Source organism: Myodes glareolus, chromosome X (genome assembly GCF_982192425.1).
Source record: "Myodes glareolus chromosome X, mMyoGla1.1, whole genome shotgun sequence".
Lineage (NCBI taxonomy): Eukaryota > Metazoa > Chordata > Mammalia > Rodentia > Cricetidae > Myodes > Myodes glareolus.
The window spans coordinates 51,251,139-51,259,959 of record NC_142053.1 but is presented as its reverse complement, the minus strand read 5'-3'; the positions used below and the strand labels follow the sequence as shown (position 1 = coordinate 51,259,959).

General features: G+C 39.7%; 1 pseudogene; it reads right to left on the bottom strand.

Moving 5' to 3' along the window:
- Window positions 1-4,858: 4,858 nt before the first annotated feature.
- On the bottom strand, window positions 4,859-5,184 carry LOC146889202 (small EDRK-rich factor 2 pseudogene; annotated as a pseudogene).
- Window positions 5,185-8,821: the final 3,637 nt, after the last annotated feature.

Sequence of the window (8,821 nt, the reverse complement as noted above, 5' to 3'; positions counted from 1 at the left end):
TGCTATCATGTCCTGATTTTATGGAGATTCCAGGGATTTTAAGTTATGTTTTTATATCTATTAGTAAACATTTTATCCAGAAATTTTTCCTGCCTGTATTTATGAACTTATACATTGGGTCTACTCTAAACTGGGTATGGTTATCTGATTCTGACTAGTCCAGTTCACCTTTATTTCCATTTGAGTGTGTGCATTCTTTATAGAGGCATTATAGAGATTGTTTACCAATTAAAGACTAAAAAAACCTGTTTAATTCTGGAAATGTGTCTTTAAATTTACCGAGGTAAATTATTTTATTATTATTTTTGATGATGTGACAGATATAGCAAAGTCCTGAATCCAACAGTAAAGGCTCATAGGACAAGTTCTTGTCCTATAGAGTCAGTGAGAGCTGCTGAATTACTCAAATTCCTCCCAAATGTTGCTCATTCTAGACTAGATCGTCTCCTAAGTCCAATGCTGAAAATACAAACACAGTGCTTTTGAGCTCAGGGCCAAATAATATGTCAATATTGGTAATTGAATGATTTACTGTTCTTTAAGGTGGCTGAATTTCATGGAGGCAGCCTAAATAGAATTAATTGTGGGCTGATTAAAGTGCTCCCTGCTTCTCTCTTAAGTCCTCCCCCGGGCATTGACCGCACGAGTTGTGCAAGTCACAGAAATCTGTAAATTATTGCCCAGCTTAAAGAAAAAGGGATTGCTTGTATAATACTTATCGAGCACTTACAAAAGATATTTAAATCTCTACAAGTTTTCGATAATTAAAATTATAAATCTACTCTTTTTGAGCAGCAACATGAGTAGGGATTAGAGGTATAAACAGTACCACACTGGGGTTATCCATCTTGTGGCTTCAGGCTTATTACTGTAACAAGGGCGAAATAACACTGTAGAGGTTTGTGTTGGTGCACCTTCCCCCTCTTGTGTTCCAGAGCTGAGCTGTCTTACTGAGTAGGCCATTATCTTCTACTGTAGGACTTGTCCATCTCTGCTTTCTCCCCTGTGGCATCAGGATGTATCTGCCTTGTATTTCATTATTAGGGTATCTTCCTGGATGTCAGTGCAATGGAGCAGTAACAACAAACTCCTAGATCACAACAGTTTGACAGAACTGTTTATCTTTCACGTATGCATGTCTAAATTGGATGTTTCTGATTGGCCAGAGGCTCTACTCCGGTGAATAATGTTACTTACGTCATTTGTGTCTGTCAATTTTAGTATGTCTATCCCAAAGTCGTCATTAATCTGGAAGAAAAAAAAGGAGCTAGAACTCATGCATTGGAGTTTTCATGAGCGAGAACTAGTAGTGTGGCTTGTGTTCACAGTCCCAGGCCACAAGTAATGCCAAGGAACATTTGTAAATATACTATAGAGTGAAATTAACCAGGACACTTTTTTTTTATTTGTCTTTGATGTGTATTATCCATCAATTACTGAAAAGGAGGATTTCAAAATGCTTGCTGATAGTGTATTGGAGCCTCTTTCTCCTTTTAGTTCTACTAATACTTGTTTTGTACACTTGAGTGTTCCAGTATTTAGTGACTAAATATTCAGAATTGTTTACTCTAGCCAAATTATTATATATGATTATATATATCGTTATTGCCTGTATAGTTTTGATTTGTGGGTATTAAGATGTCTATAAAATGTCTTTTGAATATAATTTTGAAATAATGGCACCTCAATGTGATTGTAAGATGTATGTGTTTGTGTGTGTTTATGTAGGCCAAAGTTTAACATTGTTTTCGCCTATTGCTTTTCACCGTATTTATTTAACAATACAGAATTACCATTTTATTCACATATAGATAGTACCATTTTAACTAAATATGTGAATGTGCTCCATACACACATAAAGTTATTACATACTATAAATGTCTATTCATACATAAACATTTAAGAAAGTAAGTTACTACTACAGGTTTAAGCATTTCCTGTTCATACCTGTATGTGCATGCTTTGTTAACACCTTTTTTAAAGTTGGAGATGAGGGTCTCTCACTGAATCTTAAACTTATAATTGGGCTGGCTGGCTGGCATGTACTCAGGATCTTCCTCTTTCTGCTTTCCCAACACCGGGAAATGTTACATGTGCACACTGTCAAACCCAGAATTTTTTCATGGATACCAGGGATCTGAACTCAGGCCATTGTTATGATTTCACATCAAGAAATGTACTCACTGGGCCATTTCCCCAGCCCATAAATCCTGTGTTGTGGATCTCTTACCTGTCAACTTAGTTCTGTTTTTTAAAAGCTTATTCTTCATAAGTGGTTTACATACCAAGTGTACAATATTGGGGCACTGAATTTATATGATTACTCATGCCAGTGATTTTAGACTATCTAGTGAATCTTACTAACATATCTTCCTTACAGATTGAAACACTTCTTTTTGTGTTTTCGTGGAAGACGAGGTTGGTGGATATACAATCTCATCTTTTGTTTGTCTGGGAATGTCTTTATCCTTCCTTCATTTCTAAAGGATAGTTTTTCTGGGTGTAGTATTCTCTGTTGACTTTTTTTCACTCTCGACTCTGTGAAAACTCTCTTGCTATTCTTTCCTGTCCGTGCAGTTGTACTGAGATGTCAACTGTTAGACACACTGGGTTGCACATATGTGTTGTTTCTAATCTTTTGATAATAAGATACCTTGGGAATAGACTGAACTGGATTAAATGTTACTGTTGATCTTCATTTACCTTAGATATTTCTATCTCTTTCTAGGTGTTGACACTTCCCTGTTACTATTAGCTATTTTCATCTTTAGTGTTCTCCCGATCCACTTAAACCCAAGTAAGTTGAATATGTACTCATTTAATACTGTCCTAGAGTCCCTGTAGGGTTTCTTCATTTATTATGATTTGTTTTCCCTCCATTGAACACACATTTTCAAATGCTGTTCTTTTGAGTCACTATTGTGATTGACAGCTTCACTCACTTTAATTTTTACGGAGTATACATCTCAACTCAAGAACTTGTGTTTCTCTTTAGGATTTGATTCTATCTTTTTGTGAAGATTTTCTGTTGGTGAATTGATTCATTTCCTTTTATTTTCTTCAAGCATGTTGGCTTTTCTTTTTTATTAATTAAATTTATTCTTTTATTTTATATCTGTACCAAAGTTTCCCCTCCCTCCTCTTCTCCCATTCTTTCCAGCCACCTTACCCCACTCCCAATACACTCCTCCTCTGTTTCTGTTCTTGGAAACAGAACAGGCCTTCCATGGGTATCATCAAAACATGGCATATCAAGTTGCAGTAGGACTAAGCTCCTTCCCTATATTAAGACTGAGCAAGGCAACCCAGTATGAGGAATACAATCCCAAAAGCCAGTCAAAACATTAGGGAAAGCCCCTGCTCTAACTTCTAGGTGTGCCACAAGCAGACCAAGCTACACAATTGTCACTGAAATAGCTGTTTTCAATTCTGTAACTCAGCTTTTCTTGTATTTATTACTATCTGGTTAGTTTCTGACTACTTATTTTGTCTAAGGAGGTCACAATTTTCTGGAAGTTCTTGGTTTTTGTTATTGTTGATGTTAGCTGTGCATCGAAGGACTTTTATCTAATCTTTCAAATCTTTGTGTGTGTGTGTGTGTCTGTGTGTGTGTCTGTCTGTCTGTCTATAGAAGCCATGTATAGTTCCTAACGGGTAGTCACTTCCACTGTATTAACAATAGGTGGCACCAGAGTCCATGTTTGCCAGGAATAGATGCTGTGAATGTCTTCCCCGTTTCACCACTAGAGGGCGACACACACTCAGATTTGTTCCAGATCTATGTTGTGCAGAATGAATTAAGGAAGTACCTAGAACAGGTAATTAGTGCCTACAGGCTCTCCTTGTGGTCAAGGCAGGTAAAAATGTCTCTGTTCATTCACCAAGAGATTCAACTAGGTTCTGTACGGAATTACTGTTTGGGCTGGAGAGATGGCTCAGAGATTAAGAGCACTGGGTGTTCTTCCAGAGGTCCTGAGTTCAATTCCCAGCAAACACATGGTGACTCACAACCACCTATAATGAGATCTGGTGTCTTCTTCTGGTGTGTAGGTATACAGGCAGGAGGAACATTGTATACATAATAAATAAATAAATAAATAAATAAATAAATAAATCATAATAAAAAAGAATCACTGGACTGGTCCCTAAACTTGACAAGTTTACAAGTGCTACCAATCTGTACCACAGCCTGAGTGCCAGGTCACGAAGACTAACACTGCACTATGCTTAAGGCTCAGATATTTATGGTTGGCCTGTGGCTGCAGTATCTGATAGTCCAAGACCTGTGTGTCCAGGCACATGCAAGAGAATTTCCACAGAACTTCAATAGCCTGTCTTCCTCTAGCATGGACACGCTATAATCAGGCCTAGAGATGTGGACCATCAAGATATTCCCAATGTCAGTACTCACCCAGTCAGCAGAAAGTTCCAGGGAAAACCACTGTGCTTACGGCTCTCCCCCTATACCTGGGGAGTGGGGTGTTTTACTATACTGTGTTGTTCAAGATTGGAACAGCGTTGTTGAAGGCAGATCACCTGAACTAGATCATAGGTAAATGCCATAGCTGAATGCCTGCTTGTTGTGATGTAGGCCCAAACCCGTGTTCTTCCACTGTGGCTTCAGAACTTAGGTTCTAGAGTTCCTCATTGACGCTACCTGCCTTTGCATCATTTGCATCATTGTGTTTCTTTTTCTTTTTCTTTTCTTTTCTTTTTTTAGGAATTACAAAGCTACTTTTAATACTTTGGGGTGTGCCCCACAGGAATAGAAAGCACTGGGAAGGGGTAACCCCTCACCCCCAGGAGTGGCCCAGGGGTAGAGAGACTACCTGAGGGGAAGGAAGCACAAAAGGAAGCTGCTGCAGACTCAGGGCCAAGGGAATGCCATCGGTGCTGGGACCTGTGAGCACTACAGGAAGAAACTCGAGCATGGTGGGACTGGCTCCAGGCACACAGGCGTAGGGCAAGAGGGTTGGACACGAAGCCACAAAGCTACTTGGGTTCCTCCTTCTTCTCGGTTGCCTTTTTCTGCTTCTGCTGCACGATCTCCGAGTCCCTCTGCTTGCGGGCGGCAGCAGAAACCCCATCATCTCGGCGCTTTCCCTTAACCGAGTTGCTCTGCTTCTTCATGTTCTTCTGGCGGGCGAGCTCTCGCTGGTTACCGCGGGTCATGGCGATGCCAGTGGCTCCCGCATCATTGTGTTTCATGAGGCTAGAAGGTGAGCAACAGTCTCCAGGCCACCCAGACTGTTGGTAGGCTGACATGCACCAAAGCTGTACATTCCCAACCTCCGCTATGGCCTCTGGAGCAGAAGGACTGTGCTCCAGGCCACTCCATGCCTGACAGTCATGAAGTCAAATCTTAAATATGTCACAACCTGCACATAGGTCTGTGGGCAGTACTGAGGGCAGTACTGAGGGCAATTGATAGCTTTCTTCTGTGAGTTGTGGCCCGTGAATAGAACCTTCTGTTGCTACCATTGCTAAGTCTTATAAAGTTGGTATACTCCTGCGCTGACAGATATTCTCGTTCTGCTTTGTGCTCTGCCTCCTAGCAGGTAGATAGAGTCTGGCTCTGTGCTCGGCAGCTTGAGTTGAAGGAGGAGCAGTAGAAACAGTCACTCTGTTCTCTGGCTAATCCAGCTTCAGTGTCTTAGTGTAGCCTGGAGACAAAGGCTTGTGGGGCTCTTCCCTGCTCAGTACCAAGTTTCACCACACTGGGTGGGCCTTGTACTGTGTTTCAAGTCATGATGACTGCATTTAATTCCTAAGCTCTACCAGAAGTGGAAGCTGTCTGTCCATTCTATGTTGACTGGAGCTGTGGGAGGTGCAGTACAGGCAATAGCTTCCTGCCTGCCTTTTTCTTTTTTTTTCTAGAAAGCCATGCAAGCCATGCAACTTGGATGAAAAAGAAAATAGACTCGATGAACTATTAGTGGGACACTTGGTGTCTAATGTAAATTTGATATGTAACTTTTCAGTAATGGGTTGGAGGTTGCCCTTTGGTGTTCTGATTTTACATAAGACTTTATGGACAAAGAATATGTAATTGGAAAACTTGTAAAGAGAATAAGTAAGCCCTCTTATTATTGCATTGGCTTTTAGGGACATGTCAATGTCATGTCTAAATTACTAATTATGGCTATGGCAAAAAAAATACCTTTGATGTCATGGAAATGCTTATCTCTTTTATTGTTGTGCTATTTGGCCATCTGTATCTCTCTCTGTGTCTCTCTTTTTCATACATATACACCACACACACACACACACACACACACACACACACACACACACACACACGGAGAAAAGAGAGAGAGAAATGATGGTGATTGACCCTGAAAAAGTTAAGGTAGTGAAACACTTTATTGGGACAGTTTCTCTTTAACACCACTTGACCTCTCTGGTGAGGATGGCAGTGACTCTCTATGGTTCTGATACTGCCTGCCAGTGGACTGGTTGTTTGAATGCTCACTCATTAAGTTGTCAATCTGCTGTAATAAGGGACTGGAGGAGTAAGTGCTTTTTAAAGTTTAGTCTTCTAACATTTTACATTCAGTGGTGAGAGAAAAGCAAAAGAAGTGCTTTTATGAATCTAATTTCTATATAATGAATCAGGAGCAAGGATGTTGGAAAAATGTAAACTGACAATTAGTATAAAGGATTTTTACATAAACATCTGCCCCGTCTTGCTTGGAAAGTAATGGGAAATCAATAAGTATCTTTGTTACTGATTTGTTTCTCTATCTATTTCCTAGGTTACTAAGAACTTTAATAAAAATTAAACACACTCATGAACTTTCTTTATAACTTCATTTTTAAACAATCAGTTGATTTCATTTAAGTGGTGTTTTATTTCAGTACCCAGGGACTGGATCTTTCCTTTAAACCTTCCCTGCTGTGAGTTAAGAACTTTTCCCATCCTGTACCAATGTCATAATGTACAAACACAGTGATGACTTTTATCAAGTCACTTTAGTATTAAAACAAGTTCTTGAAGCAATAGGAGACACATTTGAGGAGCAAATACCATAACACTCCTATTGTGGAGCTGCTAAAAATTTTCAGAGCTTGACTCACTGGAGTTTTAAGGATGATTATGAAGCTGTTGGTTCATCTTGATAATGTGAGATTGAGTCTTTCCCATTTAAAAGCATTCATGTCAAGGGAATTCTATTCCATTATTCCATGCTGCTTTTCACATATTAAAAATCTATTCCATGACAATTCTCATTTTATAGTTTTGTATCTATATTCCATGCTCTTCTAGACCTATATTCTATGAATCTCTAGGTTAAGCTTCTTCTGGATACTGCATCCATGGCCTTTTCTCTCTCACAGTCCTTTATGCAAACTCTTCTCTTCAACCAGCATTTGAGACCTCATGTTTTTCTAGATTTGAGACCTCCCTCCTATTATCTTGCACCAGAAGAAACTTCGCAATAACAATTTTCTGATTCCTATGTGCAGATTATGTGTGGTTCCTGCATTTAGGACAGTATTATGGCTAAATAGACTAGTGGAAGCGTGGAAGCTCCTCTAGTGGTATCAGTGGTTTTTTATTTTATTTATTTATTTATTTATTTATTTATTTATTTATTTATTAGCAGTTCTGAGGTAGTATTATTTATGATCTGGAGTCAATCAGTTCTTTTGTTAAATTTTTGTCAAATTCCTCTTAGCCTAACCCTGTGACTTGGGCCACGTTTTTTGATTCCTTTGTCCTCTTTGGAAACAATGGTGATAGTAAACAGAAGTCACTGTGGATATAGAAGTACATCTGTTGAAGGAGTCTGCTTGTTGGTTCCCGGCTGCTCAGCCCCGAAATAATCGCACAGAAACTCTATTATTTAAATCACTGCTTGGCCCGTTATCACTAGCTTCTTATTGGCTAACTCTTACATCTTAATTTAACCCATCTCCACTAATCCGTACATCACCACGAGGTCGTGGCCTCCCAGCAAAGTTTCAGCACGTCTGTCTCTGGCAGTGGCTCCATGACTTCTCTCTGACTCCACCTTCTTTCTCCCAGCATTCACTTTAGTCTTCCCCACCTAGCTCTACAACCTGTGCAGGCCCAAGACAGTTTTTTTTTTAATTAATCAATGGTAATTACAGCATACAGAGGGAAATCCCACATCATACATCATGGATAGCTAGATAAAATAGCATCATGTCTGGCACAAAATAAAAGATAGTATTACTTCAGGTGGTGTTTGTGGAATTATTGTTCATATCGGCCCCTAAGAAGGTGAACAATGAACTGAAGAGATCTTGATTATGTTGAAAAGCTAAGCATTCATCTGTTTACCCTTCTTCAAAGTTCTTTCCCCTATTTCAGACAAGTTTGGGGCAATCATGTGTTGCCTGTTGATGGTTATGATCCTATAACTCTCGTGTGGGGACCCAATATCAGTGACTATCACTGGAAACTGCTCAGTGTTCTGACGTCAAGTGGATTAGTTAAATTTCACTTCTAAGGGGCTGAAGCAGAGGACCTGGGTCTGCAGGCCTGACTTGGGACTTAAGAGCTTTTGTTTTCAAAGTGACAGCAAATGAGAGTATTTTACTGACCATGTCCCCAAATTGTAAACCAAATAACCCAAGACTTGTATTTTGAGTGCAGAAGATGAACATGGAAGAGAAGCAGATAAAGGCAAGATTCAGAGGCCACGCAGGATTGGGTGAGAGAAGGAGAACAGGCGAAAAGCACTAAGAAGAGAGGGAAGATCATGCCAAGATGAACGCTGGAAATCGAGGCAGAACCACTTGGTCTTGTTTCTATAAATTCATGGCCAAGGTTAGTGACTTGATAGAAATGCAT